The sequence below is a fragment of the Anolis carolinensis genome, chromosome 3 (assembly GCF_035594765.1).
Source record: "Anolis carolinensis isolate JA03-04 chromosome 3, rAnoCar3.1.pri, whole genome shotgun sequence".
Lineage (NCBI taxonomy): Eukaryota > Metazoa > Chordata > Lepidosauria > Squamata > Dactyloidae > Anolis > Anolis carolinensis.
The window spans coordinates 209,826,478-209,838,733 of record NC_085843.1 but is presented as its reverse complement, the minus strand read 5'-3'; the positions used below and the strand labels follow the sequence as shown (position 1 = coordinate 209,838,733).

Here is a 12,256-nt window from a genome sequence, read left to right as displayed (position 1 = left end):
CTAAAAACAATGCAAAGACCTATACCTGTATCTAAACCCAACTGCAGGAATACACATATTAACAGCTAGATCTCGTCACTTCTAGAGAACACATTGGCTATGGCCAATATTATTTCTACCACTGGTAGTAACGGTTCTCTTAAACAAATAAAACCAAAAAATATGTCATCTTGTCAACCGAGATATAATTGTATACATCTTTCACTCTCTTCGAAGCCTAAACATAGCTAGGAAGTCATCCTTTTCACATATGGCTGTATTTTTTGGCAGCTGTGAAATGGATGTAGTATTTCACAGGTCTATTCCATATTGAAGCCCCTGATGGATCAGCAGATGAAATCACTGAGATGCTGAACTTGCTGACTAAAAGGTTGACAGTTCAAATTCAAGGAACAGGGTGAACGCCCACTGTTCTGCCAACCTAGCAGCTCGAAAGCATGCAAATGTGAGTAGATCAATAGGTACCGCTCCATCTGGAAGGTAACTGCGCTCCATGCAATCATGCCAACCACGTTACCTTGGAGGTGTCTACAGACAACACTGGCTCTTCGGTTTAGAAATGGAGATGAGCACTAACCTAGACTTAACGTCAGGGGAAACCTTTACCTATCCCATACTAGCCTAAACCTATTGTTAGTCTCAACATAAGCAAAGTCATTATATCAAATGGGTTTATCTATATATTGTCTCTCCACACCACAATTGAATTAATTGATTTGTTCTAGTTAGTTCTATGGCCCCATCTACACTGCCATATGATGCAGCTTCATAATGTAGTTTTACTGTATTTAACATTATATAAGCCTATAATGCATTATGAAACTGCATTACATGGCAATATAGACAGAGCTGAAGAAGATCTACATGGTTCCTGAAAGCTCCACAGGATGGATTCCAACATACAAAAAGGCAAATATTCAATGTCTTAATAAAACAAAAATGTACCGACAAAATAATCCAGAATAGCCCCACATATAAAATCAACATAAATTAAATTAAACAAAACGCAATCAATCAAAATTATATAATGACATAAAACCTAAACATAAAATATCCACATTGATTAACGGAAGCCAACCAAAGTTGACAAAGTCACATGGGTTGATTGTATGGACGGTGATGATGACTACAATTAAATATGTGGCAATCAAAGGCATCTGTTTTCTACTTTTCTTCCCAGAAACATGATAAAAACAAATTTTAAAAAATAGAACTTTGATGTCTTTCCTCTATTTTAATGTTCACATTCCACGAGTTAAAAGGTAACCAGCCTGACTAGTGCAGCTCAGCACATTCTCTGTGATCAGTGGGCAATTTTAGAGTAATTTATTTACCTAATCGTTTTCCTATGAAGCAATTTTTTTACAGTATGCCTTTAAAAACTCTACCATCCATGCTCATGTATATGTCAACCTTATGTTTAAGTCAAGGGCAGGTTTGGGGGCCACAAGGATGCAGTTTTGATATGACCTGTGGATAAGTACGTTCATTCCACTGACAACTCAGGGGGACAGCTAACCTTGGCTGCCACTGCCATTTTTCCATCCAAGCATTCAAAAAAGCCAGAAATGGAACCATGGCAAAGAGAGTAGAGGGGATTGGTGCTTATTTTAGGTTCCCCCATGACAGACTAAACACTTGCCTTTTGCCACTTTACTCAGAGAAAGAAGTAGTTCCATTTTGCTAAGAGTTAAGGTGTCACAGTGGGTGAAACTGCTAAGCTGCAGAATTGCTGACCAGAAGATTGGCAGTTCAAATCTGCTGGACAGGGTGAGCTCCCATTCTTAGCCCCAGCATCTGCCAACCTAGAAGTTCGAAAACATGCAAATGTGAGTAGATCAATAGGCACTGCTCTAATGGAAAGGTAACAGAGCTCCATGCAGTCATGTCGGCCACATGACCACAGACAACGCCGGCTCTTCAGCATAGAAATGGAGATGAGCACCACCTCCCTGAGTCGGACTTGACTAGATTTAAGGGGAAATCTTTACCTTTACTAAGGTGCAGAAGTCACACTGAATCATGGATAACTCAAGCAAGGGGTTGGAGGGCGATTTTTTAATTAAAATTTCTAAATTTATACATGAGTGTACAGAACACCTATGTTTGAGCCCACATATGACTTCATCAGATAGAGCTGGGCAAAGTGGGGGAAAGCAGGAGAAAATGGGGGAAACTGTCTTCTTGATTGTAGAATCGTGTTCTTGGCATGGGATCCCGTCTTTAAAGAAGTTGGAGAATTTACAGGATCGCCTCCTCCTGCCTCTAGCTCAACCATTGGTAGAGGAGACAGAAGGCATAGTTCTTAAGGCAGACTTCTGGGTTACTTTGCTTTCTCTCCCAATTCTGTTATTCTACAGCAGTGGTTCTCAAACTGTGCTCCGTGGAGCCCTTTCTCCTCCTTTTTCCTTCTTCTGAAAAATGCAGGGAGATTAAAGTTTTGAGCTGCCGGAAACAACAGCAGCAGTAGCAGTGTCCTCCCAGGCATAGAACCTGTTTCCCCCACCTCCCTCGCTGCCTAGACTCTTTTTCTCACCACCCAGACACACACACACACTTTCTTTGTTTCCCAAACTTGCTGGGGGGTACTTTGATTGTTTTTCCTGCATGGCAGAAGGGAGTTGGACTAGATGGTCTCTGGGGTTTCTGCTGCTATTATTATTATTATTATTATTATTATTATTATTATTATTATTATTATTATTATTATTATTACAAAGACTGGATGGCCATCTGTTGGGAAACTTTGATTGTGTTTTTTCTGCATGGCAGAAGGGGAATGGACTAGATGGTCTCTGACGTTTCTGCTATTATTATTATTATTATTATTATTATTATTATTATTATTATTATTATTACAAAGGCTGGATGGCCATCTGTTTTAGGTGCTTTGATTGTGCTTTGACATCATGTGCTAGTAGGACTGCTGACCAATAGGTCGGCGGTTCAAATCCAGGGAAAACAGGTTGAACTCCCTCTGTCAGCTCTAGCTCCCCACGTGGAGACATGAGAGAAGCTTCCCACAGGATGGTAAAACATCAAACATCCGGGTGTCCCCTGGGCAACGTCCTTGCAGATAGCCAATTCTCTCACACCACAAATGACTTGCAGTTTCACAAGTCGTTCCTGACATGAAAAAAACCAAAAACCTTAATGGCAGAAGAGGGCTGAAATACTGAAATATTGTTAAGTTTATGTTGGTCAAAATTGTTCTTTGTTTTAAATATTGTATTGTTCTTTTTTCCCTTCATTTCTCTTTTTTCTTTTTCTTTTTAGTTTACACTGTAATGTAAAATGCTCTTCATCCATCTGCCACTGGCCCAGCCATGCCTGATATAGAGTAGAGTCTCACTTATCCAACATAAATGGACCAGCAAAATGTTGGATAAGCGAAAATGTTGGATAATAAGGAGGGATTAAGGGAAAGCCTATGAAAGGTGATATTACAAATTAAGCACCAAAACATCATGTTTTACAACAAGTCTGCCACTTGTGTGGGAGCGTGGCTGCACTTGTGTTGTTGGGCATGTTGGCCCATTCTGCGTTGCTATCTAGAGAAACAGCTGTGGATCCAGGCGGGAGCAGGCTGTGTTGGATAATACAGAATGTTGGATGAGCAAACGTTGGATAAGCAAGTCTCTACTGTATACATTATATATTATGTTTATAATATATAAACATTTCTTGAGGCACCACAATAAACTTTTGCTTCAAAAAGGGCTCTGTGGCTAAAATAATTTGAGAATCCCTGTTCTAGAGGAAACTCAAGACACCGTTCTTAAGACAGACGCTACTTCTGGGACACTGGACCTTGCCCCTCAATCGCATTGCTCTAGAGGAGCCCCAAGGCACTGTTCTTAAGAAAGCCCATTCCTCCAAGTCACTGAAACTGTTCAACACAGATGAATCTGACAGATCCCATTTCCAGGCGCATCAGGAGCTCAGAAGATGATTTCTCCCCTAATTGTTTCTCCACAGTTCTGGAGAAATCCTTATGATGGGATCTCTGGTATTTTGTCTATGAACGATAGAAACACACAACAACCCCATCTATGAACTGTTTTTGAAGAACCAAGAATGAGTCATTGTGTGGATTTCAACTGTCTTGACAAGTTGCAACACTGACTATTGATGTGCCGGTATTTTCTGTCACTTGATTAGCAATCCCACTTGGTAGACATTTAGAACTTCAGCCATTTCAGAAGAACTCGAAACTCTGTTCATTTAAAAATTCTGTTATCTCAATAAATGTCCATTTGATTCTACAGTCATGATTAATGGACCATAGGGTAGGGGATCTGGGCCATGTACCTTATAAAAGTAACTTTCCTTGGAAATGCAAATCAGGTCCCTCTGCAGAATAGCATCTGACCCATTCTACAGACAGAAAGGGAGTATAGAACAGTAGCAATCTTCTTTCTCTCCAAAAGGTAAGAACAAACTTACATTGACCTGCTGTCTAAACACAATAAAATCTTTTTTAGGGCTTAAGTGTATAAGGTTTGAGTCATGTAACTTTTAAAGTATGTTTTCTTTTTATCTGTGACTAACTCTTGTTTTATACACCTGTGTTGTGATTTTGTTGTTGTATGCCAATAAAGGCTCTGTGTGTGAGTCATGTGCCTTTCCTTTCCTGCAATGAAGACATTAGAAGAAGACAACTTCTTTCTTCCATTTTTCAACTAACCATGATTTCTCATTCTGCCTGAATAGGTCACTGAAGTTTGTATTAACTTTGACTTTGAATATGTTTTAATGGTTTTTAACTGTGGAATTTTAAATACTGTGTATATTTAATTCTGTTTTTTATATTTGTATGGGGCAGCAATGGCACAGCGGGTTAAATCACCGAGCTACTGAACTTGCTGACTGGAAGGTTGGCAACTCAAATCCACGGGACGGGATGAGCTCCCACTGCCAGTCCCAGCTTCTGCCAACCTATCAGTTCGAAAACATGCAAGTGTGAGTAGATCAACAAGTACTGCCCAGTGGGAAGGTAACAGCACTCCATGCAGTCATACCAGCCACATGACCTAGGAGGTTTCTAAGGACAACGCCGGCTCTTCAGCTTGGAAATGGAGATGAGCACCAACTCCCCGAGTTAGACACGACTAGACTTAATGACAAGGGGAAACCTTTACCTTTTAAAATCTTTGTATATTTTAAATTGTATGCAAATACTTTTAAGTCTCTGGGAGAGAAAAAATAGGGTATACATAAATATAATAAATAAATATTAACAGTAGTTTAGAATAACAAGCTAGAAGCATGACCCACAGTTGACGTTATCATTTTGCATCTCCTTAGACATAAAAAGGGGTGAATCGATACTGCAGAATGTATGCAATTTGACACTTTAACTGCCATAGCTCAGTGTTATGGAATCACGGGAGCTGTAATTTTTACAAGGGCTTTAGCCTTCTCCATCAAATGGTGCTGGTGCTGCACCAAATTACAACTTCTAAGAAATTATTAATATTTTGTTTTAGTTCATTAATGTATGGTTACTTTTAGTTCTAAAGCATTTAAAAATAATATAATAGCAAAAGCAGAAGTTTAAAGAACGACAGCAAACTGAATAAAACAAATACAATAAAAACATAAAGAAAAATGTCAAAATTAAGAACGCAGTTTAGGACTCACCAGAACAAGCCAACAAAATACCTACCTTGTTAAAAAGCCTTCAGCAAGAAGTAAGGTCAGTTGCCAAAGGCACTCCTGAATTTACCACAAAAAAAAAAAACTTTGCCTGCCTGCAGAAAAATCAACAGGGAGGAAACCAACCTAGCTTCAGTCTTTTGACCCTGGAAAGCAGGGAGGAGAATAGAGATGGGTAGGCAAAAGAAAAATACTATAATCTCATCTTGCTCTTTGTTTATAAGACTGAATTGGATGGCTAGAATGATCCACCCTCCAATGGTTGCCACTAATAAATATTTGACACCTGCAAACATGGACATGCCAAGTTGTTTCTCAAATCTTGGCACACTTTTCCCTGACTCATGAACGGGTTTCACATCAATCATGATTCTGGTTTGATTTGTTGAAATACTCCCATGGTCAGTACTATTAGGCTCTATACCAAAAATGAACGAAAGCCAGAATTCATAGCACCAAAGCACTAGGATTATTTAACTATCAGGGACTGCCACCCCACTTGGCTTTTCTATTTCTACAGATCTTACTGTGGCCCACCCAGTAGCTGGGTAAAGGAGATATTTCCCCTTAGAACTGTGATTCTCAACCTGTCAGTCGCCAGATGTTTTGGCCTACAACTCCCAGAAATCCCAGCCAGTTTACCAGCTGTTAGGATTTCTGGGAGTTGAAACATCTGGGGACCCACAGGTTAAGAACCACTGCCTTAGAATAATATATGTTTTTCTGTCCTGGTTGTAATGAGCCAATGTGGTCCAGTGGTTTACATATACAGTAGAGTCTCACTTATCCAACATAAACGGGCCAGCAGAATGTTGGATAAGCGAATATGTTGGATAATAAGGATAGACTGAGGAAATGCCTATTAAACATCAAATTAGGTTATGATTATACAAATTAAGCACCAAAACATCATGTTATAGAACAAATTCAGCAGAAAAAGTAGTTCAATACGCAGTAATGCTATGCAGTAATTACTGTATTTACAAATTTAGCACCAAAATATCACGATATATCGAAAACATTGACTACAAAAATGCGTTGGATAATCCAGAACGTTGGATAAGCGAGTGTTGGATAAGTGAGACTCTACTGTATATGATTAGGATCCAGTCCATTTTAGATGGTGCTACACGTCCTCCTGAAGACACAGGTATGCCGGTTGGAGGTTCTCCTGGATTCCGCATTGAACCTGGAGGTCCAGATATCAGTGGTGGCCAGGAGGGCCTTTGCACAATTAAAACCTGTGCACCAATTTTGCACATTCCTTAAGAAACCAGATCTGGCCACTGTGGTACATGCCTTAGTTACATCCCATCTGAATTACGGTAACATGCTCTATGTGGAGCTGCCTTCAAAGAGTGTTCAGAAACTTCAGTGTGTTGTGGCCATATTGTTAACCAGGGTTGGTTCTAGGGAGAAGACAATTCCCTTGCTGCAACATCTTCAATGGCTGTCCGTTTGTAGCCGGGCACAATTCAAAGTGCTGGTTATTACCTATAAAGCCCTATATGGCTGAGGTCCAGGCTATTTAGCTGATCATATCTCCTTGTAGGAATCTGCCTGGGATCCTGGGATCCTTAGGAGAGGCCCTTCTCTCAGTCCCACCACAATCGCAAGCTCTGTTGGTGGAAACAAAAGAGAAGGCCTTTTTGGTAGCTGCCCCTTAATTCTGGAACCCCCTCCCTAAGAAAGCCAGACTGGCCCCTTTCCTGCTGTTTATCCAGCAGAAGGTTTCTTTTCAGGCAGACTTTAAAAGAAGTTAGTCTTAAAGACCAAGGCAAAGGGTACTGTGCAGTGTTTTAGGTATGCTAATAGGTTTTTAAAAGTTTTGAATGGTTTTATTTTTATTTCTAATATTTCCACTGTTTAATTCTATTTTAGCAACAGGAGACCAGAGTTTGAAGACACACTCTCTTAGCCTCAGAGGCTAGCAATAGCAAATGTCCTCTAAAGAAATATTACCAAGGAAACACTAAGGGACCTTCTACACAGACCCTAAAATGCAGAAGAAACCGAGATAAAAACGTCATGGCTACATGAAGTTTGCTGAAAAAGCGCACTGGATTGCATTAACAGCTGAAAAACACATGTTTAAAAGGAGTGCTTAAAAGCTGATTCATATCACTGTATATTCCTGCACTCAAGAAAAAAAGTGAATTTATTGTGATATGCTGGTGTGAATTGCTCCAGCACATGTACACTTTTTAAAATCCCAAAACAACTGATGAGGGCTGTAAACAAATGGAGCCACAAACACACTGGTGGCTAAATGGAAGCTCAATTGAAAAGCAATTTTGATGAGAACTCTCTGCAACCATTCCTTTTTCTCATGTTTATGAAATTAAACAGAGCTTGAATTTACACAGTGGGCACCAGCATGGCATGTAAGTGACCCCAATGGGAAGCGGGGTTCAAACGGGGAAAAGTAAAGGCAGCAGGAAGGTGAGGAGAGATAACTATAAGAAATCTGCTTGTGTGCACATTCGTATATCTGTGTCACCATTTATGAGGTCCAGCACATCTCAGAGAGTCAATAAAAACATTAAAAGTAAACATCCGATGGCTATCCTGCATCCATCTTGCGAATTTCTAAAATCCACTACAAGTGAACCTGTCAGGATGCTGGGGGACCATTTACTGGGATTGGCAGCTCAGTGTCAGGACTCTCCTTAAGATACTGAGATTTTTTGCCCCACTTATTTGTTCCTCATTTTGATCCTGTATGGAAGGGCCCTAAGATAGGGTTGCCATGAGTCAAAATCAACTGAAGAACAATATCATGATTATATTTTAAAGTATTTTGAGTTGGCTTGATATTGAATGGACATTTAAGACCTCTTGGTTGTATAAAGACTTATTCCCGGGGAGCTTTCACATCACACAGTTGGAGCTCTTTAATTGCCATGGCTAGATACTATGAAATCCTAGGGTTGTAATTGGGTGAATAGAACTCTCTAAATCCCTTCTTATCCCAGATTAGCTACCAGTGAAGACTCATATAACCCAGTTTAATCAGATAATCTGGGATCAGATGCAGGGATATAAGGCAGTGTAGGATGGGCCTTAGAATCCTTTCATATTATTATATATTTGAAATTATGTGGAATAACAGTGTTATAACTGCAATGTGAATGAGATAAAGTGTTTCTCACCGATGCCAGAGAAGAAAATCTTGGAAAATTATGATCTGGAGGTCTTATGCCATTTAAGGACAAGTTGTGTCCTACTCTTGGCCTTTCTCAGGTAATCTCAGGTCTCTCTGTCCATAGTCCAACCAAGGAGCTGCCAGATTGCCTTTTGCACATTCGCAATTCTGCATCTGTCAGCACAACCTAATAAACCAGGCATAATGCTATCTACGGCATGCACTGGGGGGGCAGGGGATAGGGAGGTATCAGGATTGCAAGGCTCCAGCACTCACTGCAAAAAGCTGGATACTTGGCAGCCTATTCTTGTTTTAATTTGCTTACATTTAGGACTATGTGACAATCATGCGAAAAACTTAGTTTTTAGTTGCCTTGAATCAAATTTCTGCCATGGGCCTAGAAAATCAATTCCTTTTCAGCAGATATATATTATTCTTAAGTATTCTTAGTGGCATCCCATCTTTATTTGGACAAGCTTTTAGCCCTGATGCTCCATTTCCCCCCTTATTTGTTATATTTTAAATGTTCAGGTTGTTTTTTTAAAAAAAATTGTCTTCCTTTTAATAAGCTAGTTTAATTGTTCTCAGTTTTTTTTAAAAATAACACCACAGCTGATTTTAGCCATATATTGTTTTAATCCATGTTTAATCACTATTGCTACCCTGTTTCCCCAAAAATAAGACATCCCTGAAAAATAAGACCTAGTAGAAGTTTTGCTGAATTGCTAAATATAAGGCCTCCCCCGAAAGTAAGACCTAGCAACGTTTTTGTTTGGAAGCATGCCCAGCGCCTGCCAAACAGAACACCAGAGCATGCAGGATTGGTAAATGTACATACCAGTTGTACATGGAAATAATGGTAGTAACAAGAAATTCTTGATAGGATTCAGAGTTTGGTTATGTTGGTTTGTGATGACAACTACTGTACAGGATATAATAAATGTTCTTTTTTGTTCAACAATACATGTGAATTCTTCTCCATGGAAAAATAAGACATCCCCTGAAAATAAGACCTAGCACATCTTTGGGAGCAAAAATTAATATAAGACACTGTCTTATTTTCGGGGAAACAAGGTAGAGAGCTAGCAGGATGTAATGGTTTAAGTACTGGATTACAACTCAAATCTCTGCTCAGATATGAAACACACTGGGTGACTTTGGGCGAGTCACACACTCACAGCCTCAGAGGAAAGCAATAACAAACCTTCCCTGAACAAATCTTTCCAATAAAATTATGTAAGGTTGCTTTAGAATCACTACAGGTTGGAGACAACTTAGAGAGAACAGTGCCACAGTTTGTCCTCCCACAGGAGGAAATTTGGTTGTGTGGGAGCCACTGCGAACTAGACCTTGTAATGTGTTCCCACTAGAAGGAACAGTAATAGTAGTCGGACTATTACAGGTCCTTCCCTGAGGATGTTAAGATTCAGGCAGATTCCTATAGGGTGGTGGTTCTCAACCTGTGGGTCCCCAGGTGTTTTGGTCTACAACTCCCAGAAATCCCAGCCAGTTTAATAGCTGTTAGGATTCTGGGAGTTGGTGGCCAAAACATAGGTTGAGAACCACTGCTATAGGGTGCTCAAGGTTCATTGCCACATTCCTGTCATGTGTATGGTCAGATGCAAACCATAGATTGAAAGTGACAAATCTGAGCCAGCAATTCATCAACATACACTTTCATTGAGTATACAGGCAGTCCCCAAGTTACAAACAAGATAGGTTCTATAGGTTTTATCTTAAGTTGAATTTGTAAATCAGCTTTGGACAACATAGGGAAGGATTAACACCCCTGCTGTGTTTGTTTTGCTGCCTGTGCCCCTGTTCAGAAGATTTCGCCTCACTTTCTGTCCCTTTGAGAATTAGATTTTGAAAAATTTGGCTTGTTGTAGAAACAAGGTTTGGTGAGAAAGCTTCTGTGGAGATATCTTTTCCCCATGATAACTCTTTCAAGAGTTAATTTCCCTTCCTAGAGGCACATTTCTCTCATTTCTCTTCACAGTGACACTTTAACTATTATCGTGTTAAAAGTGAATTGAGAACATACTACAAGTCACTTCTGGTGTGAGAGAATCGGTTATCTACAGAGACATTGCCCAGGGGATGCCCAGATGTGTTACCATTCTGCTGGGAGGCTTATCTCATGTCCCCTAGGGCTGACAGACGGGAGCTCACTCACAGAGTCAAACTGCCAACCCTCAGGTCAGCAGTTCAGCTGGCTGTACTGCCGTATTGCACCACCGCAGCCCTCACACGGCGACACTGGCTTGTGGAGCTGTGTACTCAATCTCACTTTTTGTGCTTCAGGTGGAGTAGAAGTAGACATTTTAAATAGGAGCTTACTGGTTTTGCTTTCCGAGGTTTGCCTGTCTTTTTTACAAGCCTTGCAAAACTTATATAGTAAGCCCCTATTCAAAATGGCTACGCTATGCTTTTACAGCCCATCTCACCACAGCAAAATTTATTTATTTATTTATTTATTTATTTTTCAAACTTATATGCCGCCACTCCCCTAGGGCTCGGGGCACTTGCTGTCTCTTATCACTGCTTTTGCACTGGGTTCCTAAAAGAGGCAGGGTGCTTTCCTTTCTATTCCTTCCATTTTTTTCCATGCTGCGTTCTCACTTCCCACTCCCTTTATTTATATTCCTTTCCTTGTCTATATTTGTACAGATGTAGAATTGTAAAACGATAAAATCAGAGAATCATAGAATTGGTAGAGACCACATGGGCCATCTAGTCCAATCCCCTGCCATGCAGGCAAAGCACAATCAACGTACCCATCAATGCAATTCACACAGACCCCCCCCCCCTCCCCTCCATTGAAGAAAGCAGGGAGAAATGCGGGGAAGCAGGAAGAAGACAGGAAAAGGACGTGGGATGGCTTGCCATCCCCGAAGATAGATTTTGCCGGGGTAATATGAGTTATCACTCTTCCCCCCCCCCCTCCGCTTTCCTCTCGCTTGTAGCATAACAAGGGAAAAGCATCCTAATTGCAACAAAGACAGTTGTTGTTAATGTTAACACAATACTATGTGAAAAGATTCACGTTACAAAATCAGTATCATATGTTCCTAGCAGCCTTGCTGATGGCACAAAATGCACAAATTCTGCTGTAGGATCTCAATAGCTGCCTTAGAACCTAATATATCTATGCTGGAACCAACCTCCTTCCTACTACCATCCTCTTTGCCTAATCTTTAAGCTCTAGTGTGATAACCACCAAAGTTTTCAAAATGTTTTTAAACAAAAAGCTATGCTGGTTGGGAAATTCTTTAACTTGTAAGCACAATATTTATCATTGGTTTGCTGTGAGTCTTTTGGGCTATATGACCATGTTCCAGAAGCTTTCTCTCCTGATGTTTCGCCTACATCTGTAGCAGCCATCCTCAGATATATACCTCACAACCTCTGAAGATGCCTGTCACAGATGTGGGTGAAACATCAAGAGAGAAA

The 12,256-nt window shown here is 40.2% G+C and overlaps 1 protein-coding gene and 1 long non-coding RNA gene across 4 annotated transcripts in view; one reads left to right on the top strand and one right to left on the bottom strand.

Moving 5' to 3' along the window:
• The window catches only part of slc16a12 (solute carrier family 16 member 12), a 78,441-nt gene that overhangs the window by 42,270 nt on the left and 23,915 nt on the right, over positions 1–12,256 (bottom strand). Inside the window, exon 1 of one of the 3 annotated variants that reach the window (XM_008123433.3) lies at positions 5,669–5,870. The exons of the other annotated variants lie outside the window; for them this stretch is intronic. The gene's annotated coding sequence lies outside the window, so the exon portion shown is untranslated. Of the gene's footprint in view, positions 1–5,668; positions 5,871–12,256 lie in introns of those variants that run through there. 3 annotated transcript variants of the gene reach the window in all.
• LOC134297740 (uncharacterized) lies at positions 4,356–9,764 on the top strand. Its single transcript, XR_010004605.1, has 3 exons — positions 4,356–4,430; positions 4,826–4,962; positions 7,540–9,764. It is a non-coding gene; the product is annotated as an uncharacterized LOC134297740 (long non-coding RNA).